Consider the following 22068-nt stretch of genomic DNA (forward strand, 5'->3'; position numbering starts at 1 on the left):
CTGCCACTCATTTTTACTGGATTAAACAAGGAAAAATATTGCTGTGTATTTCTTCACATGTGAGCAGCAGTGGCGGATTTACCACAAGGTAACCTAAGCAATCACTTAGGACCCAGCAGTTCCCAGGGGCACAGCTACAGGGATAATTCATTTCTAATGAGTTGGCACCCCATGCCACTGTCTGCTTTGCTGCACTGATCCCTTGTTGTGCTGCCTATTCTCCATGTTCTGCACATACACAGGGAGAGGAGCAGACAACTTCAAGCATTGAGAAGTGCGCCCAGAAGAAGAGAGGGTGAGGTGCTGCTGGGGGAAGGGAGGGGTTTGTGGTAGCGGCATTGGTACAGCACAAGGGAGGGGTGTGGCATTTGGTGATGAGTGCAGGACAGTAGCGAATACTTGGAAATACCAAACCCACCCCACCTTCCCCCCACCCCCCGGCTGCCGATCGCAGAGCAGAGTGCGGGCAGGTGTATTTGTCATGTTGCAGAGCTGCATGAATGGAGGGGGAGCCGCAGTGCACAGGTGGGGCTAATTTTGCATGAGTGACCATAGGCATGCACATGGGGGGGGGGGGGTGCCTGGTGCGCACAGGCAACCCCTAATGTCCGGCATCCCCACATGCTAGTGATCACCCACTGAGCCTGCTGCTCATTCCTGTGCCCTCTCGCTGCCAGTAGTGGTGACCCAGCTGGAGACACTATACATCCAACTTTGCCTGACTGGAGGGACCGCAAAGCCTCTTCTCAACCTCCAGGTAAACTGCTCTCCCACTCCATCCTTCCCATGCCCCTCTATCTCCCCCATGCCTCTCTCTCTTCCCATGCCCCCTCACCCTTTATGCCTCCCCTCTCCATGCCTCTCACTCCATGCCCCAATCTCTCCCAATGCCCCTTTCACTCTTCATGCCTTCTCTCCTTGTGCTCCCCCTCCATGCCTCTTTCTCTCCATATCTATCTATCTATCTATCTATCTACAGTATATCTATCTCTCTATATCTCACATCTGGAAACCCCTTCCTAAAAATCCTGTGTTTGCCCCAGGACTGAGCCCGGACAGTGTGTGCGTGTGGGGGGGCAGGGGGGGGGGCAGGGGTGGAGGGCAGCCTATTATGTCAGTCTCAGGCAGTGGGCCCCCTGCATACTATGTGGAATAATATGAATGTTGACTGTTGACTCATACTGTATGGCCTAATGTAACTTTTCACTCATACCATTTGATGTAATGTGAATTTCGGCTCATACCGTGTGGCTTAATATGAATATCAGCTCATACTGTGTGGCGTAATATGAATTTCGGCTGATACTGTGTGGCGTAATGTGAATTTCGGTTCATACTGTGTGGTACAACGTAAATTTGGCTCATACTGTGTGTGGGGTAATGTGACTTTCGGCTCATACTGTGTGGGGTAATGTGAATTTGGCTATTACCGTGTGGCGTAATGTGAATTTAGGCTCACACTGTCTGGGGCAATGTGAATTTTGGTTCTTACTGTGTAACGTAATGTGAATTTGGCTCATACTGTGTGATGTAATGTGAACTTTGGCTCATACTGTGTGGAGTAATGTGATTTTGGCTCAAACTGAGTGGCGTAATGTGAGTTTGGCTCATATTGTGTGGCATAATCTGAATTTCAGCTCATACTGTGTGGCGTAATGTGAATTTGGCTGATACTGTGTGGGGTAATGTGAGTTTGGCTGATTCTGTGCGGCATAATGTAAATTTGGCTCATACTGTTGGGGTGGGGTGCAGCAGATGAGATGGCAGGCATCTTTAATAAATGATGCTGTTAGGGTAGACACTCTCTGAAGTCGCAGGGTGTTGGATGCTTATGTGCTTTTAATAAATGATGTGTTTGTGTATGCATGCTACATGTCTTTATATGTATGCTGTGTGTGTACACCATGTGTGTGTTTAGAAGTACGTTGTGTGTATGTGTCACATATACTGTATGCTATGTGTCAAAGCAATGGACCAGCACTCCAGACAACAAGAATACCTTGCACCGGTGCCCGCACAGCTATATAGATAATTGTTCCAAATAATGCAGCACTCAGCGACAAGAATGGAAAAAAAATCTTGTATCTTTGCTTTTTCAATGTCCCAGTGCTTTTAATCCTCACAATAGTGCATTGAAAGCACTGAACCATTGAAAATACACATTTGTTGCTTTTTTATTATTATTGTCATCAAGGGCTGCATCATGAAATAAATATATATACATATATACATATATATATATATATACATACATACATATGGAACCCCCCACCCCATGAAAATCCTGCACTTGCACCTGGACGTGCTAGAGTTATGGATTGTTTGAGGAAGGGGGCCACAAATTGATGCCTTGCTTAGGACCCCATGAGGTCTAAATCCGCCTCTGGTGAGCCGGGCTTTTATATGAATCATCTGCAAGCATTACCATACATCTGATGAAAACTGATATATTCATGAATTAACGTAATGGTTGCGGTTACAAAAAACTTTATTGTCATGGATAGCTGCAAGTTACATGAGAAACAGGACATCCGCTTTGCTACAGCCTCGTATCTATGTATCTTTGCATTATGTACAGTATAAAAGGGGGCTCCAGAGTCAACTAATATGGTTTTCTAATCAGGATGACTCTAAGACAAGCAGAGCCGGCCCTAACCAATATGATGCCCTAGGCAAGATTTTGGCTGGTGCCCCCCTAGCACCACCGTTGGTTCCGCCTCTGACCTTGCACCTCTTTCTCAGCACCATCACCCCTCACCCATAGCAGTCCTTGTTTTGGTGTTTGTACCCCCTATATTTTAAATAGGAACAGTTCGCACAATTGGCGCACAGCCCAATAAGGGGTGTGTTTTTGCTGACAAGGGGCATTGCCACACAATAGTAACCCCAATTCCAATTACGCCACACAGTACTGTAACTTTATTCACATTTGATCATTCGATAGTGTCCATAATTCATATTACATCGCACAGTAGTATCACTTTACCTTATAAACGTTACTCCTCATAGTAGAGCCCCTTATTCACATTACATCATACTGAATTGCTCCTTATTCACATTACACCACACCTTATTGCTCCTTATTCACATTAGATGACACAGTAGTGCCCTTTCTATACGCCAGACCACATAGTAGAGCACCTTATACACATAATGCCACACATTAGTAATGCATTTATACACATAAATCCACACAGTAATGCCCCTTACACATGAGACACATTATAAATGTCCTTATAAACATAATGTGCCTTTACACATTATGACAACCTTTATTAATGCCCTTTTAGACATAATGTCCCTTACACATATGCCGCACATTATTAATGCCCTTATACACATAATGACACACATAGTGACCCCTACACATTTGCTGCACATTATTAGTGCCCCTATACACATGACACACATACAGTAGTACCCTGTTACACATATGCCGCACATTATTAAAGTCGTTATACACATAATGACACACATAGTGCCCCTTACACATATGTTGCACATTATTAATGCATTTTTACATGACACACATAATGCTCCTTACACATATTCCGAACACTACTGCACAACCAACCCACTCACATGTACACAGCACTCACACTGCCACTAACACTGTGACCTCTGCCTCTGCTTGGATACAGATGTGTCCTCATAAATCTTGCCTCAATGCTAACGTTAGGCACATTTTTTTTAATGAAAATGAAACTTATTTGCATTGCTATGTGGCTAGGATGCACAAGCAGCTTCTGCTGATTAAAATGATATGCAGCATGCCTATATACTGTGTGAGACTGTGGCTGTATCTGCATATGAAATGCTACACACAGAATATAGGCATGCTGCATATAATTTTAATCAGCAGAAGCAGCTGATGCCGCTAGGCATATCAAATGCCCTAGGCAATTGCCTAGTTTGCCTATGCCTATGGCCGGCTCTGAAGACAAGAGAGCATGACAGACAGTTTTGTTTCAGATCATCAATTCAGGACCTACTGTAGATGATACTGGAACACCCTGAGTCAGTGTAACCATTGGTTACATCTGATTTTATCCTCTGATGAAATCCAAAGCTAAGTACAGTATTCTAAACCCTTTGTCTTACTTTACCACACAAGTAGGTATACAGTATTTACTAAAGGTCATTTTTCTTTGATTTTAAATAGATTTTAAATCAATGTAAATTGATGTTGAGTTCCAAGGGCTAAAACACACACATTTACTTACATTTAAAAATCAATCTTAAAAATTGGCTGTTAGTAAATGTGTATATCAGCCCCTGAAACACAGCATCAATTTAAATTGTTTGATTGATTTTGATCAATTTAAAATTGATTAAAAATTATCAAAATCAACCTTTAGTAAATATACCCCCATGTCTATTATTTCACAGAAACCATACTATTTTTTCACAGAAATCATGTAAATCAAAATAATTTGTGTTATCATCTCAAATATATATATTTACCACTTTTTACCATACACATTTTATACAATCATTTGCTGACACAAATTCCAGTTTCATCAAAATATGTGGAGGTTACATTTGGTATTTAAATATACAAGCAAAACTTTGCAATGTAAGTAAATCAGTGTACACTCCAAGAACACTGACCACACACAATTATTTCTATTTTTTTCTTAGTGCCATTACCTACTTACAGTATGTGCAGAAATACATAGACAATGGGGTTTATTTACTAAAGTCCCGATTTTGTCCGAGTTTGTATTTTTATTCTAAGTGTCAACACGGGAATTTACTAAGCAGAAATCTCGGCAGTGTTGTGGCTATTCGTAATGGTTTTCACGGCAGAGATCCAAAATATGACTGGATAGACCATCGGTCAAACGCGGCTGTTTGTTCATACAACACTGTAATTTACTATTCATTTGTATTTGGATGTATGGCCGGGAATGCTCAATTGCGGTCGTATTTTTTTGCGAATCACAAAAAAAATCAGCAAAAAAATAAACCTGCTTTTTCCTGGCGTGTTTACATGTGTGGCAACTTCAACATCAATCACACCTGAATTAGGAGGCCTTTAAAAGGACCCTACACCTATTTTAAAAATCCCACACTCAGAGATGGCTGGTGTACTATGGTGCAGTGTTGTTTTGTGTGGTGTGGTATTCCTGAGACTCAGACATCAGCCTTAAAGAAATCAGGGCCAGGAAAAACTGAACATGGTCAGCAGGTTGTCCAGGTTCCTTGGAGGCTGTGCAGACCTTTTTTACGCTCTTCCCCATGCTGAGAACATCAGGCCCTATGTGTGTTGTTCCATGGTGTTTAAGGGACACAAACTTTGTACCATTCAAAATTATTTATTTGGTTCTGATAGCTTGTTAAAGTAAGCATGTTTTAAAAACACAACACAAGCAACAATATTGTTCCGTTATTACACACATTACTTTTGGTCTTTCAAGGTTTATTTTTATTTTTTTAAGCATACAAACAAATGCTCACACAATGCCTTTGTAGCACTCGCAAACATGGTATGACATTAATGACAAACCTGGAAAAACAAACCAACCAAAAACCTCCCATTGTCGTTTGTCCATATTCGGGCAGTTGCTTGTTGAACAGTACTGTTATTGAAGTATACAACAATGAACCTTTATCACCACCCAAAAAATTAGTTTGTATGGGTCATGTGTTAATCTGCATGCCTGTGCAGTAGAAAGGCTGATATATATGAGACTGATTAGAATCTTGAAAGAATAATTAGACAATCAAAGACTGTTGGCTCATTAATGCATGCACCTCACAATGTGTATCACAGTTAATCTTTCACTGCCTAAAAAAACTTGAAAGACTGGTAACTAGCAGTGTCAAGACCAACTGCACTTGTAAACTTAGTTTACGGTTAATTAAAGATGTTTTGTAACGTCTGAAGTTGCTAACAGGACAATCTATAGTGTACATCCTACAGTTAGTAATTCTTTGGTTATTTGGATACAAAACAGAAAACACTACTTCTGTATTTTATTTTCTGGGTGCCGGCTGCTTGGATGCTGCTTTGCCTTTACCACTGTTGTGTGGGCGTGTTCTGGTGGAGCGCCTTGGTGGTGAGGCCATTGGCGAGACAAGTGGAGTTGTTTTTCCAGAACTGGTGCTTTGTTGGTGTTGCTGCTGGGAAATGAGTGTTTCATTGATGTTGGTGAGTGTGGCATTGAGTTCCCGTGTTGCTGCAGTGTGATTCTCCATGATGCGTGATATTGTTTCAATGAGCATTTGATTTGTTTCTAAAATGTTTAGATAGCTTTGTTGTTGTCTGTGATGCTAATCCATTAGGCATTGTAAGTTGCCCATTACTTGTGTCATGTCTGCCCGCATGATTTCCATGGTGTTTGCAATTCTCATAGTGGGTTCGTTTTGTCAGCTTATATTGCGGCATATTCTCCTGAGGTGATTAGGCAGGCTTGCTAAAATTTGGGTCTGTCTACGCAGGCAGTCCTGGTTAGTGGCCTGCTGTGTCGCCCAATTGTCCGAAAACACTTGATCTGGGCCTTGGGCTACTGGTGTTGTTGGGCTCTGTTGTGGTGGTGGTGTGTGTTGCGGGGGAGGAGTTTTCACAGGTGCTGGGGGTGTGTTTGCTTCAGTGATTGGCTGAAGTTGTAAGACAAATGTCTGCTCCATTTCACTGTCTTGCTGTTGTGATGGAGGGCTGCTGGGCTCATTAGTTGATTCTGGAAGGACAAAGCATTTTGGGTTAGCTAGCCATATCTGTTTTACAAATGTTGGCCAAACAAAGGCCACTCGACACATGTGAATGCATATTGTACATAATCTGCATTGCCACAACATCACTACTAACTTTAAAGGCTGGACATGCCTCTCTCATTGTTGGTTTGCTGGTTCTATCAATGTAAGAGCAACAACATTATTTGTTTGTTATATCCTACATATTCCACGAGAAATGTCAGTTGTTTAACAAAGTTCATTCTTTTAGTGTGAGCCCCAAAAAAATCAACATGATTTTGCATGTTGAAACTAATGTATGTAAAAGCATCAACACACAGCAATGTTTACAGCCTTACTCTTTGGTAAGCTTGGCCATCTGTTTCTGTTGCAGCATCTTCCATACATCTTCTACTGTATGGCTGAAGTGGACACACATATATATAATGGAGCCGGAAATCTACCTTCCACTTTGTTACCATTTTGTGGTTTATATTCTTCTGTACGCATTGTTGGTTGTGCTGTGTCTTCAGTTTACGAATGAAAAAATGTGCCTCATTTACAGATGACTAATCACTTATTACATTTTAGTTTCCTACTCACCATCCAGATGACGGGAGTGTGGTTGGCGTCATGGTGGAGTGTCCAAAATTTGATGTGGGGGTATGGAAGAGACTATTGATAATCTTCGTGGTAGTGGAACCTCCTGTGTTTTGGACTGGACATCCGACCTTGGTCTCTTGGGTGCCACCTGTAACCGCTGTTTGTGGGGTTCTGGAGGGCTTCTTCTGCTCACAGTGCCTTGTGTTGAAGGACCTATTCATAAAAACACAAATATTGTAGTAGCATTCCTTAACAAACAAAACATGCACTACAATGGGCACTTTACCTGCTGTCGCAGCGTCATAATCATCTTCTGATGTCGTGGGACTGACTGGAGGTCGGCCAGTTTTTTTCTTTGGCTACACTGTACAATGAAAAAACAACAACAACAACAAAAATGATTAAACTGAACAATGCATGTGCTAAGCATTTGTTACATTATTAGAGTTTTGTAAAAAACACATTTTTATTTTGTGTGCTTGTAATTTTAAAATAATTGGAACAGCTAAAGCCAACAAAAATACAAACAAAAGACCCACAGCCATTAGACATACAATATTGGCCAATAGGCATGTGCACTCAGGAAAGTGCTACGCATGACTAAATGGAGAGAACACAAACATGGCCCTACATACCAACTATATCAAACAACACTAGAAAACACACACACATTGCTTACACAATGAAGTATAAAGGAGAACAGAATGACAGACATGGGAATGGAGAGAGTTAAACCTCCTGTGATGGGTGTGGACAAAAATGGCATGACAGGTTACAGCCAATTATAGGTTGGGGAGGGATCAGTATATATAGGTGATGCATAGGCTATTAGGGGTCTCTTTTAGTTTGCCGTCCTTGTTGGTGAGTGTATGCTGTCCTGATCAGGTCAGTTTATTGCTTGCTAGGAGATTTAGGTAGTGCTTTTAGTGCTTTAGTATATTTTTGCTGTTGCCTTTAGCTTAACTTAGTTTTAGTGGGTTTTAGCACTCTGTTCATCTCCCCCTCCTTGTCCCTTCTTTTGTCATGGCTGCCGCAGCCTGACCCCAGCATTCCCTCCGGGCCCCTGCTCGCTACCGCTCAGGGGGTGGTGAGGAGAGCGCCATTGTGGGGCCAGTAGCCTCGGCCACCCATTCTGCCTCCTCATCCGCCGGCAAGCGTGGACGCGTGGTGGCGGTGGGTTGAGCTTGATCTTCCCTGCCACAGTTGCTGGAGCCGTTTTTGGGGTCCGGTTGCGGGCGGCAGGGGGGGTGCCCGTACGCGGCTAGGGAGAGAGTTGTGGCCGGGGCTCGGCTTGCGGCTCCCTCCGTCTGTGCCCAGTCTTTGCGGGCCCGTGGGCGTACACGTGCTCGCCAGGGGGCGGGACTGTGCGCCTTCACACAGGGGATTTTCGTGCCACCTCCGTCGCCCGTAGCTAGGCCACGGTTGTCTGCCGGCCGTGGGCGGCGGGCGCTGGAAAGGCATGGGGAGGCGGTGGCTGGATCGCGGCCGGCGGCTCTCTCCCCTGCAGGCCGGACTTCTCCTCGGCATGGGGGGAGCGCGCTCGGCAGGGGTCGCGTGCAGCCAACCCTGCTGCTTCTGGCCCCGCTCGCGCACATGTGCGCACAGCGGCAGCTTTTGATGGTCTCTCTCCCCTGCTGCCTCCCTCAGTGCTGGAGTTCGGCCGGGGACGGTGGAGGGGGCGGGGGGCAGGCCGTATTAATTATGCTGCTGACACTGATAATACTGATGATGATTTGGCTGAGGGGGCTGCTTTCCCTGTCGCTCGGGGGAGCTCCAGGTTTCAAGAACCAGGAGCCTCCCAGCTGGGGGCTGGTGTTGGAGTGCAGGTTCGGGCTGGCAGTGGCGGCAGGGCATTGGAGGATGGGATGAGTGAAGGGGGTGGGGTGCGGAGGGCTGGATAGGGGTCAGAGGGGGAACTGGCAGGTCACCCAGGTGATCTGACCTTTTAGGGGCAGGGCCCTCCCCGGCACCTTATGTAGGCCAGGGTAGGAGGCCCAGTGGGGCACCGGAGGCCCCGGGAGTCTTGCTTGGCAGTGACCAGGAGGATAGAGGTGAACGGGGGGCCACTGGGGACCTGGAATCTGCACTGTCATCGGTGGCGTTGGCTTTGGCCCCATCGGTAGCTGCCTCCCCGGGTTCAGTGCATCCTGTGGGCACGCAGGGGGTTAGGAGGGCTTCTGCCGCACCATCAGGATCGGCGGTGCGGCAGATAGAGCGTGCTTGCCAGGAGTTGCAGGAGGCCACGGCGCAGTTGGGCACCCCGCAAACGGGGGTGAGGCCCTTGCATATTGAGCAAGCGAGGGTATCTCGGATCGGTCTGCCGGTCCCGGCAGGGGTTTCTGGGTCCTGTACTTTGTTTTCTTTTTCAGGAGGACTTGGCGAGATGGAAGATGATGGGGATGATGATTCTGATATTCCCACAGTTCTGGCGTCCGAGTCCGAGCGGTCGTCATCGTCATGCGACGTGGAGTTTTCAGCATCGGGCTCCTCCGCGCGCACTAGTTCTGACAGTTCCTCCTCTTCTTCATCCTTATCGTCGCAAGCATCCAAGGTTAGTAGCACGGCTAGAGCGATGAAGCGGGCTGCCAAGTACGCAAAAAAAGCGGCTGGGCAGTGGGAGAAGCGGAAGAGGCGCAAGCGGCTTAGTAGCCAAGAAGTGCCGGAATTTGCCGGGAGTGGTGCACTGTGGCTATACGGCAGTATTAAGGGGGTTTGCTGGATAGCTGCCGTAGGAAAATTTGTAGAGGCGATTACTTGGATTTGTTCATGCTGACTAAGGATGCTAAGAAAGAGTATATGGCAGCTAAAGCTAAGAAGGGCATAGGTGCTGCGGCGTTCCGGTCATTTGACAATTGGCTGGCTGGCTTCTGCGTCTTTGCGGTGTGTTATTTGGAGGATAGGCCGGATGAGCACATGAATATCATCCGGTACTTCACCTGATACACGATATGCAGCGGTATGATGAGAAGTTTAGGGAGAAGCAGGATTGCTTGCATATAATTGATTTTGGGTGCAAAGACGTGGAGGTATGGCTTCAGGTCACTCGAGCTTCTCAAGCTGCAAAGGAACCCCGGACTCTGGGGGCGGATGTTCAGCACGCTGGGTCAGCCACCCAGGGAGCTAGCGTTGAGGCTGGGTCAAACAGGAAAGGTATTGCTGCTACTCACGGGGTGGGGGCAGGCGCCAGCGAAGGGTAAATGCCTCGCTTATAATAACGCGACCTGTTCCTTCGGCAGGCAGTGTCGTTTTCGACACACATGCTTGCAATGCAGCGGTTTTCACCTGGCCTCCAACTGTTTTAAGGGGAGTTGGCAGGGGCCGAGAGGCGGTAAGCAAGGCTTTGGTAAAACCCCTGGGAGCGGGAATGCTCAGCAGGGCTCCAACGCCAATTAAGTTGGATGCCATGTCCATGTGGCTTGGCTGGTATCCTGATAGGCAAGTCGCTATTTTTTTGTCTCAAGGGTTCCAGTTTGGTTTCCACCTTCCAGTTGCGGGTAACATCAGTGTTAGGGCCCTCAGGAATCTTCAAACCGCTCGCACTTTTCCGTCAGTTTTGCGCGAAAAAGTGGAGAAAGAAGTGCGACTGGGTAGGATGGTAGGCCCATTTCCTCTGCCCCCATTGGATGATTTGGTTATTTCTCCTGTGGGGGTGGTCCCTAAGAAGACTCCAGGTGCCTTTCGGCTCATTCAGCATCTCTCTTACCCATCGGGGTCGTCAGTCAACGACGCAATACCACAGGAACAATGTTCGGTGGTGTACCAGTCATTTGACGAGGCGCTGGGGATTGTTCGGACTTATGGCCCAGGAGCCCTGATGGCTAAGATTGATGTTGAATCCGCATTTAGGTTGCTTCCGTTGCATCCGGACTCATTCCGTTTTATGGGTTTTCGGATCGGAGCGGAATATTTAATTGACAAATGTTTGCCAATGGGATGTTCTGTTTCCTGCTCATTCTTCGAAAGGTTTAGCACGTTTTTGCACTGGGCGTTGAGTCTTCTACGGGAAGTCATGGGGTAGCACATTACCTTGATGATTTCCTGTGCGTGGGACCGGTGAATACCCCATGCTGCAGCGATTTGTTGTTTAGCACCTGAGCCCTGTTTTATCACTTTGGCGTCCCTGTGGCCGAGGATAAAATGGAGGGGCTGGTCTCCTGTTTGTCGTTTTTAGGGATTTAAATCGACATGGTGGCGGGCTCCTGCCGCCTTCCTCAGGCCAAGGTTGCCAAGCTTCACGAGGTTATCGGGCAGTTCGTGGCGTCACGCAAGGTTACGCTGCAGCAGGCGCAGTCTTTGTTGGGCCTCTTGAACTTTGCATGTCTGGTCATCCCGATGGGCAGGGTTTTTTGCCGAAAGTTGGAAAGGTCGACGGCAGGGTGTTCCAGACCGCATCACTTCATTCGCTTATCCTCCGAGATTAAGAGGGACTTGGCCGTTTGGGCCTCGTTCCTGGAGGGATTCAATGGGGTGCATATATGGTTGGCCCCGATGGTCGACAATGTTGGATTACAGCTATTTACCAACGCAGCGGGTTCCTCTGGGTTCGGATGCTACCTAGAGGGATGTTGGTGTGTGGCCCATTGGCCTGAGGAATAGTCTTGCGTAGGTTTTACTAAGGACCTTTTGCTGATTGAGCTTTTCCCCATCATGGTGGCCTTGGAGGTTTGGGGTGAGCATCTGGCTCATCACAGCATTTTGTTCAGATGCGACAATCTGGGCGTGGTGCACGTGATTAATAATCAGAGGGCCAAGTCGCTTGTGGTATTTAGGATGCTTGCACAGCTGTTGCTGACGTGCTTGCGTCGGAATGTATGGTTTCGAGCGCAACATGTTCCAGGACTTGAGAACGGAATAACCGACGCGTTGTCCCACGGGCAATGGGAAAGATTTCGGCTTCTAGCACCTGAGGCCGATGCGCGGGCTTTTCAATGTCCTGATTATGTCTGGCAGGTGATCGGTCTGGACTGGAGAGCTTAGCGATGCGATCAGTAGCTCCGAACACGCTCAAGGCTTACAGTCAAGCTTGGAGAGAGTGGGAAGAGTTTGTCCAAGCGCGGGGGCAGGAAGGTAAGAGCAGGCATCGGCTGATGTTTTCTTTTATTTAGCAGATTTTTGTCACGGGTAGGTCTAGAGCCGTGGTGTCACGGTACCTGGCAGGGATATCATTTTGTAGTAAACTGAAGGCTTTTCCTGATTTGACAAAGAGCGGCCTCCTTGCAAAGGCGATGAAAGGGTGGGCGCGTGTGGCGCCAGCTCCACCGGATAGGCGGCGCCCGATCGATGCGGCTCTGCTGCCGGTGGTCATTGGTGCGATGGCCAAGGGCGCGTCTTCACTTTTTGAGTCGTTGTTGTTCGAGTTGACGTTCTCCATGGCTTATCGTGGGGCCTTTCGGGTTTCGGAACTGGTGGCCCCTTCTAAACGGACAGATTCGCGCATACTCCGAGACGATGTGGTGGTGGGTGAGAGGTCTTTGCTGTGTAGACTGCGTCGCTCTAAGACGGATGAAGTGGGTAGAGGGCGATGGGTCACTTTGGTTTCGTCTTTGGATGAGAGCATTTGCCCGGTAAAGTTGGCAATGAGATATGCAGCAGTACGGCCCGATGCGAGGGGATCTTGGCTGCTGCATTATGACGGTTTACCATTGACGAAGTATCAATTTCACAGGATGCTGAGTCGCTGTCTGGCCGGCTTGGGCTTTCCACCCTCTGCTTTTGGTACGCATTCCTTTCGAATCGGGGGGCAGCAATGTCGGCAGCGTCAGCGGGTTTTTCCGTTGCGGAGATTCAGGCGGTGGGGCACTTGAAGTCTTCCAGTTACAAGCGATATATTCACCCGGTTTTATGAGTTTCTGTTTTAGCAAGTGTTAAGAGGTTTGCTGTTGGATTTGTTGTGTCCGTCATTGATCAGTTTGTGTCCGTTTGTCTCCCCTGTTCATCCTACTCAGGGATTAGCTACTCGCCACTGCAGGCAGTGGGGGTCTGGAGTTCTTTTGCACTTTTTGCCTGACCTGATGGACTGAATTAAAATTTTACCATAATTCGGCTGATTGGTTCCAATTAAAAGTCCCTCGGCAGGTTTTTTTAAGCTTTCACCTCCAGCTGAGTTCTTCTATGTTTTCCCTATTTCCCCAGGGTCATAGTGTTTTTTGGCTTGGTTGGCGTGGAATGATGTGGCATGAGTTGAAGGGTAGGTTGGTCAGTCAAGCCAGGGAGCATGGAGTCCCTAGGGTCCTGGTTGTCCATTTGGGTGGTAATGATCTGGGTAAGAGGACGTCTTTAGATTTGCGATGGTCCATGGTGGAAGATTTGTCAAGTATTGCCACAGCTTGGCCTAGCTGTGTTTTGGTGTTCTCCATGTTTGTGCCAAGGTTGCGTTGGCGAGGAGTGGCGGATGGTCGCCCTATTGATGAGGCCAGGCAAAAGGTGAATGCAGCGGTAGCAAAGTGGGTTTTGGCTCACAGAGGGACAATAATTTGCCACGCTAGGATTCGGTTCCGTGACTCTCACCTTTTACGGCCTGATGGTGTACATTTGTCCAAGGAATGGATGATATTTTTCCTGGAGGATCTGTTTGAGGGTTTGCAGGAGTTAGGTTGAGGGTATGATGGTGGTGCGAAGCCTCTGTAGAAGAGTCTTTCGCTGTTGGCGGAAAAGAACGGCAGGTTCTAGTTTGGCTTGTTAGTCATAGTTTTTATGGTGTTGGTGTGGTTTAGGTGCACTCACCTCCATTGACTTTTAAGGCTGCTAGATCACCCGAGGGGGGGCAGCGTCATCACCCATCAGGGTGGGCAGTCAGCGTGGAGGTCTGAGTTGGATACCTATGTATGGTTTTTGTGGTAGATTAGGATTGTTTTAGTTTTAATGTCTTTGAGGTTATCTTCAGTGGGTTTTTAGCCGTTCTTTTTTCTGCCACCATATTCGGTTTATATTATATGCTAATTTAATATTTTCTTTTACAGGTTTTGCTAGTGGTTAGGGTTACAATAAATAGCTAACAATTTTCTGCCAAATTCAAATCTCCATGTCTTTATTCTTATTATAAGGGTAAAAGATGTTTTACTGTTAGAATGGAGGCATACATCAGCCATTAGGAGGTTTAGGAGAACAGAATGACAGACATGGGAATGGAGAGAGTTAAACCTCCTGTGATGGGTGTGGACCAAAATGGCATCACAGGTTACAGCCAATTATAGGTAGGGGAGGGCTCAGTATATATAGGGGATGCATAGGGCATTAGGGGTCTCTTTTAGTTTGCCTTCCCGCCCTCCCACCCCATTTTTGGTTTGATTAGGCACAGAGTTTTTTGTGGCTTTAGGTTGTTAGTAGTGGTTTTCTCGTTGGCTATTTGTTTGGCGGAAAAGAACGGCAGGTTCTAGTTTGGCTTGTTAGTCACAGTTTTTATGGTGTTGGTGTGGTTTAGGTGCACTCACCTCCATTGACTTTTAAGGCCACTAGATCACCCGACAGGGGGAAGCGTCATCACCCATCAGGGTGGGCAGTCAGTGTGGAGGTCTGAGTTGGATAACTATGTATGGTGTTTGTGGTACAGATGTAGCCACCTTTATCTTGACCGATTCTCCGCCTAGATGGACGTTTAGTCACGCTAAGGCGATAGCTGAGTTTAATCACAGGCAGGCGCATTGAGGCGATTCTAGATACTCAGCATGCATTACACATCTCCACCACTGGGTGGCTAATGCTCCACTAATCCAGTACTTTCGATCATACAGTACAGCGGCGGATTGATCTACAGCTCTGGCAATAGGTCAGTGACGACTGTAATGTTAATACTGTAGGCGTAACGGGAGGCGGTGGAAAAAGATGGTGACCTATGGAGACGCAACTGATTGTGTAAAAGAAAGAATGTACAGTACAATGTATAAACACCGTGCTTTTAAAATACATGTACAGTAAATGAGCGTCTGAGTTCCCTAAGGCATAATGGGAATGGTGGGCTAGAGGTAGAAGGTGGAAAATACCGTGCTTTATAAATACGAGCGTCCGAGTCCCCTAAGGCATAAACCAACACCAATGGGGAGGGGGCCGGGCGCTGTTTGCTGTACTTTTACACACAAATTTGGGAATCTCTCATGAGGAGTCGTGGGCTAGCGATGAAGGCTCCCACCTCCCATGCTGGGGGTCCAGGGTTCGGGACCTGATGTGCCTTCTTTTTTATTTTTTATTTATTGTAATAATATACTGTATTACTTTATTTTCATTGTAAGACAGTCAATGGAAGGGTGCACACAAGTTACATATAAATCAGAGTACATCTGCAGGAGCGATTCTTTACGCTAAATGCAACTACACAGCGGCAATGAGTAGAAATGAGTGTATTCTGACGCAACTAATTGAGCAAAACAGTACTGTACATTTTCGGCGTTTGTGTAATGCACAGGACTTGAATTCCCTCCCTGTCCACTGCATGATCTGTGCAGGCTCCCAGGGGAAAGGGCGATGGGGGTAGGGGGAGACGATGGAAAATACCGTGCCTTTGAAATGCAATTATATGAGCGTCCAAGTCCCCTACGGCATAAACCAACACCAATGGGAAGGAAGTGCCAACCATTTTTTTTAGGTGTTCCCGTGCCATTCACTTTAATATTTTTTTTTTCTCTCTAATACATCCAATGGAAGGATGCACAAGTTTCACATAAATCAGAGAAAATGTGCAGGAGCGATTCTTTACGCTAAATGCCACTACACAGCGGTAATGAGTAGAAATGAGTGTATTCTGAGTGAGTAAACCAGTACTGTAGATCTTCGGCGTTTGTGTATTGCACAGGACCTGAATTCCATCCCTGTCCACTGCATGATCTGTGCAGGCTCCCAGGGGGGAAGGGCGATGGGCTAGCCGGAGGCGGTGGAAAATACCGTGCTTAACAAATGCGAGCGTCCGAGTCCCCTAAGGCATAAACCAACACCAATGGGGAGGGGGCCGGGCGCTGTTTGCTGTACTTTTACACACGAATTTGGGAATCTCTCATGAGGCGTCGTGGGCTAGCGATGAAGGCTCCCACCTCCCACGCTGGGGGTCCAGGGTTCAAGACCTGATGTGCCTTCTTTTTTTTTATTTTATTGTAATAATATACTGTATTACTTTATTTTCATTGTAAGACAGTCAATGGAAGGGTGCACACAAGTTACATATAAATCAGAGTACATCTGCAGGAGCAATTCTTTACGCTAAATGCAACTACACAGCGGCAATGAGTATAAATGAGTGTATTCTGACGCAACTAATTGAGCAAAACAGTACTGTACATTTTCGGCATTTGTGTATTGCACAGGACCTGAATTCCCTCCCTGTCCACTGCATGATCTGTGCAGGCTCCCAGGGGGGAAGGGCAATGGGGGTAGGGGGAGACGATGGAAAATACCATGCCTTTGAAATGCAATTATATGAGCGTCCGAGTCCCCTACGGCATAAACCAACACCAATGGGAAGGAAGTGCCAACCTTTTTATTTTATGTGTTCCAGTGACATTCACTTTAATATTTTTTTTTTCTCTCTAATACATCCAATGGAAGGATGCACACAAGTTTCACATAAATCAGAGTAGATCTGCAGGAGCGATTCTTTACGCTAAATGCCCCTACACAGCGGTAATGAGTAGAAATGAGTGTATTCTGAGTGAGTAAACACTCAGGTTGCTATGCGATCGAGCTCCTTTGATGCACTAGATGCGATTCTAATTGCTATAGGATTTTGAAGTGTGCACCTATACCATTCCTGCCCTCTTGGAGGACTACTATCTCCTCCCACTAAAGGGGATATACGACAGTAGACTGGACAGTTGCCGCCTATCGGGTATATGCTTTCAGAATGAGATTCAATTATTTACTGAGAGAAATCTCCTGACACCTTTTGGCTACCCATATTAATGATTAAATCAATATTTCACTTTTTGTTTCACATTTCTCTAATCATTGCATGCTAGAAGTAACCTTGGATGGGTTATTCTTGCTATATAGTCAATGATGAACTGTTTATACTACAAAATTATTATTAACATTTTTTTTATTTTATTTTTGTTACATTAGTAGACACGTGGCTATGTTATGAATCTATTTACCTTGAGACCTTATTTACTTACATAATATGATGAATACGTACCGCATAAAAGCCATGTTATGACTCTGTGTCACTAAAAGTCATTTTTGACTGACCTGTTTTGTTTGTATTTTTTGACCCTTTATCTTAAATAATCTTAATAAATGCTAAGTTTTAATCTTATAATATTTCAGATTTATATACAAAAAAGAGTGCACCACCAAGTAAGCCTTCTTTGGGTGACGACCTTTCTATGGTCGCTCTCCCCCTTGTTTCCTTTCTAGATTTTCAGTACTGTACAGTATACAGTACTAAAATTTGAACATCAGGTACTGTATAGTAAACATGCACAGTATTAACTTTTATCATAAAACTCTTACAAATTTTCAGATGTGTAAATTTTAGACTACAGTATTCACAAATGTTTTTTCTCCATACAGGAATTACAGTTGGACAACATGCCAGTAACTGTCAACAAAACGATGAGCAAGATAATCGCCAACATGAAAAAAGAAAATAAAACCATCAAAGAGATCCATGCATGGCTCAAGGAAAGTGGCATTATAGTCACTTTAGAAACGGTGCGCTATCATGCTTTCGAGAGAACAACGCCCAGATTTGTATTTGCTACAAAATGCACATGGTACGTACTGTACACTACTGTAATGTTTAAATAACTTGCTGTATACCATAGACAATTTTTTGGAAATAAAAAAAACACTTCATCTAACTGATTGTGCTGTTCATTAATTCATATTTTTCATACTGTATTGTACTGTAGTAGAGTGCAACAAATTGTGGAGGAACTAACTCGTGAGGATGATGAGCGTACTGCTTTGCAAATAAAACAAATTCTACATTCCAAGTATGACCTGGACATATCGGCCACCAGCGTCAGAAGGATGCGACGGAAAATGGGATGGACCTTTGGCGCAACAAGGTAAAATACTGAAAGCAGTATAAACCATACAGTAAATGCACACTTATTCACTGTTAATAATCCCTTGATAAGTGATATAACAATGACATAAATCATTATACAGAGTGTGTACTTTATACTATATACAGTATGTGTGTGTGTGTATGTATATATATATATATATATATATATATATAATCTATCCCAAAAGAGATACCTACTGTATAGGCACTGAGAGACAGCAATGAAGCATTGCCGGCTTATTGTGATGATTACATACTGTATACTGTGTTTGTGTGTGTGTGTGTGTGTGTGTGTATGTATGTGTATATATATATATATATATTACTCTGTATATACTGTAATGTATGTACAGTTTAATGTGTACAGTAGGTATATAATACAGTATACTGCACATACAGTCTACTGTATATACAGTAATCTCTTTGATTACTGTATCTGATTTCATTATTTTTGGCTCTTCACAGGATATCTCCCATGATAAGAGATGTGAATAAAGAAAAGAGAGTGGAACAGGCACGGCGATGGATTGAGAGTGGTGAAACATTTCAAGATGTCATTTTCACAGATGAATCGTCTGTTGCCCTTGAGCGGTTCTCCAGAATGTCATTCCGGAAACGTAACCATATCTCATTAAAACCACGCCCAAAGCATCCATTGAAAGTCCATGTATTGGGAGGCATATCACGATTAGGAGCTGGTCCCCTATTATTTTTCGAAGGTACAGTACTATACTTTATTCTGTGCCTGTGTTCTTTAAAAATATATGTTGTACTGTAGAGTACATGTAACTGCACAATAAAATGAGTTGCTTATTAATGAACAACATTTTTTTTATTTCTGTAGGGATCATGGATAAGAAATTTTTCCAAGAAACAATAGTAGAGGGATGAATGGTGCCATTTGTGAATAAATATTACCCAACTCACCATAGGATATTCCAAGACAATGATCCTAAACACTCCGCCTCAGACAAATTTATGGAAGAGAAAGGTATGAATTGGGAACGCACACCACCAGAGTGAGTATTATTTCAACAGTGTACAAATAAAATTTTGGATAGCACTCTAGTACTGTAAATGTATTTTTTGGTTTAATAAACAGTACAATACCGTATGTTTAATTTTCTCTATTTAATGTCATTAATTGACTAACTTTTTTTCTATACTCTTTTTTTTTATAGATCACCAGACATGAATCCAATTGAATTAGTGTGGGCTCAATTGAAGAGGTACATTAGGAGTGTTGCAAAGCCAACAACAAAACAGCAGCTGTTGGATGGGATAAAGAAATTTTGGCTAGAAGTACTCACGCCTGAACATTGTAATAATTATATAAATCACCTGTATAAAGTATTACCTGTTATAGTCGAAAGAAATGGTCAAGCCACAAATAGGTAGTTCTGTACTGTATTTTCTGTTTAAAATTTTAAATTGGTGCATTATTAAAAATGTTTTTAAAATTGCCTTTGTCTGATTATTGCATAAACTAATGTAGAATATTATACAGTAGTAATGTTATTGATGTGTATGAACAGTTATTTTCTGTTTTATAAGTCCTGAATAAGAATACTGTACATTTTGATCAGTACAGTACATGGAATCGGATGTTGTAATAAATACTTTTTTTTACTTTAATATTGATGCTTTTCCAATAAATATTCCATTGTACAGTATGGTACAGTACAGTAAATGGGGATAACTGTACAGTATGATGTGCCGTTATGTGGGAGAAATACTGTATCCACTAAATGTACAGTAAAATGTTTTTTTCTTCTTATTACAAACACACAAATGCATCCCAGATGGAAATCTGCTATACACAGCAGACAGCTTATGGTGACAGAACTTACCTACTGTATCCCCAACCATAGTCGTGGTATATTTTAGATTGCCTAATGAGACACTCCTGCAGCATTGCCAATGATTCATGTAAAACCTGTGTGCAAACAGTATCTCTATTGAATGCAAAGTACAGTAAGAGTACAGTATTATCAGAGCCATACCTGACCAACATGATGCCCTAAGCTAGATTTTGGCTGATGCCCTCTTGCACAGATGCTAGTTCCGCCTCTAACCCTGCACCCCTTTCCCATCACCCTCACCCTCACCCATTTTGGCGCTCCTACCCCTTATAATTTAAATAGGAACAATGTGCACATTTAGTGCCAGCCCACAACTGTGCATGTTCTTGCTGGGAAGGGGCATGGTAACACAATAATACCCCCAGATGAAATGACACAACACAGTACTGCAACTTTATTCACATTATATAATGCAGTAGTGTCTCTTATTCTCGTTACATCATATGATAGTACCACATTACTCCTAACAGCCTTTTTCACACCCTTATTCACATTACACCGCACCACATTGATCTTTATTTATATTAGACCACAGGTTCTCAAACTCAGTCCTCAGGACCCCACACAGTGCATGTTTTTCAGGTCTCACATAATCACAAGTGAAATAATTGGCTCCACCTACTGTATTGACCTTTTAAAATGTGTCAGTGAGTAATTAATACAGTACACCTGTGCACTTGCTGGTTTACCTGCAAAACATGCACTGTGTGGGGTCCTTGTTTTGGGTCTGTATACTGTACATTATACAGCATTTATTATTTGATCATTCTTCGGGACCTCATTGCTTCTGTGTACTGTTATTTTAGTGAGGGGATTGTGACGCTCCTTCAGAATTGCCCCGTATCCTTCAAGACTACTGCTAATGTATCTCTCACTCCATCTCCGAGCGCTGCCTGCCACGTGGTGGGGGTTTAGGGGCGATGGCCATTTTGACAGTGTGCTATGCGATTGAGTCCGGTGTACCGTAATGATAGACCTCGCTTATCCCTATCGCCCGTGTATTTTAGCGAGGGGATTGTGATGCTCCTTCAGCATTGCCCCGTAGCCTTCAAGACTACTACTATCTCTCACTCCATCTCCGAGCGCTGCCTGCCACGTGGTGGGGGTTCAGGGGCGACGGCCATTTTGACAGTGTGTTATGTGATCAAGTCCGGTGTACCGTAATGTGCATAGACCTCGCTTATTCCTATCACCCCTATGTATTTTAGCGAGGGGTTTGTGACGCTCCTTCAGCATTGCTCCATAGTGCGATCAAGTCCGGTGTACCGTAATGTGCATAGACCTCGCTTATTCCTATCGCCCCTATGTGTTTTAGCGAGGGGATTGTGACGCACCTTCAGCACTGCCCCGTTGTCTGCAAAATCTATGTCATCACTCGCTCCATAGCTGAGGGCCTCCATGGGGCAAGGAGTCACAGGCAGTAGCCATTTCGATTGAGTCTGCCCTGCTACAGAATTGTTTGTGTACCGTATGGTGCATAGAACCTTAACAGTACATCTGCTCCTGCAGCTTTGCCCTGGTTTATGTGAATAAAAAAAATTATAAAGTGTCTGGAAAAAACTAACATGCGTTCGTACTGTACAGTACTTTAGGAATCGAACACGGGACTCTGAGTATAGGAAGCGGAACACTTCACCACTTCGCCGCAGACAGATGAATAAATCCATTAGTTTTGATTAAGCCATAATGGCTACGGGATTAGGATGCTAACATACTGTACAATACTCCTAATATCATTAGGCAATAATGAACCTCTAACACGTCCATTTACGTCAGTGTACACTACTGGTTTTATGTTGCTTTGTCTGCGGGATTCAGCGTAACGAGACGCACTAGTAAAGTAGTCCTTACTATACAGTATACAGTATTTCAGTATTATATTTTACGGGAGCCCACACGCATGCGCCGTGGTGATTGTAAAAAGCGACATCT

This window comes from Pseudophryne corroboree, chromosome 1 (genome assembly GCF_028390025.1).
Source record: "Pseudophryne corroboree isolate aPseCor3 chromosome 1, aPseCor3.hap2, whole genome shotgun sequence".
NCBI classification, from domain to species: Eukaryota; Metazoa; Chordata; class Amphibia; order Anura; family Myobatrachidae; genus Pseudophryne; species Pseudophryne corroboree.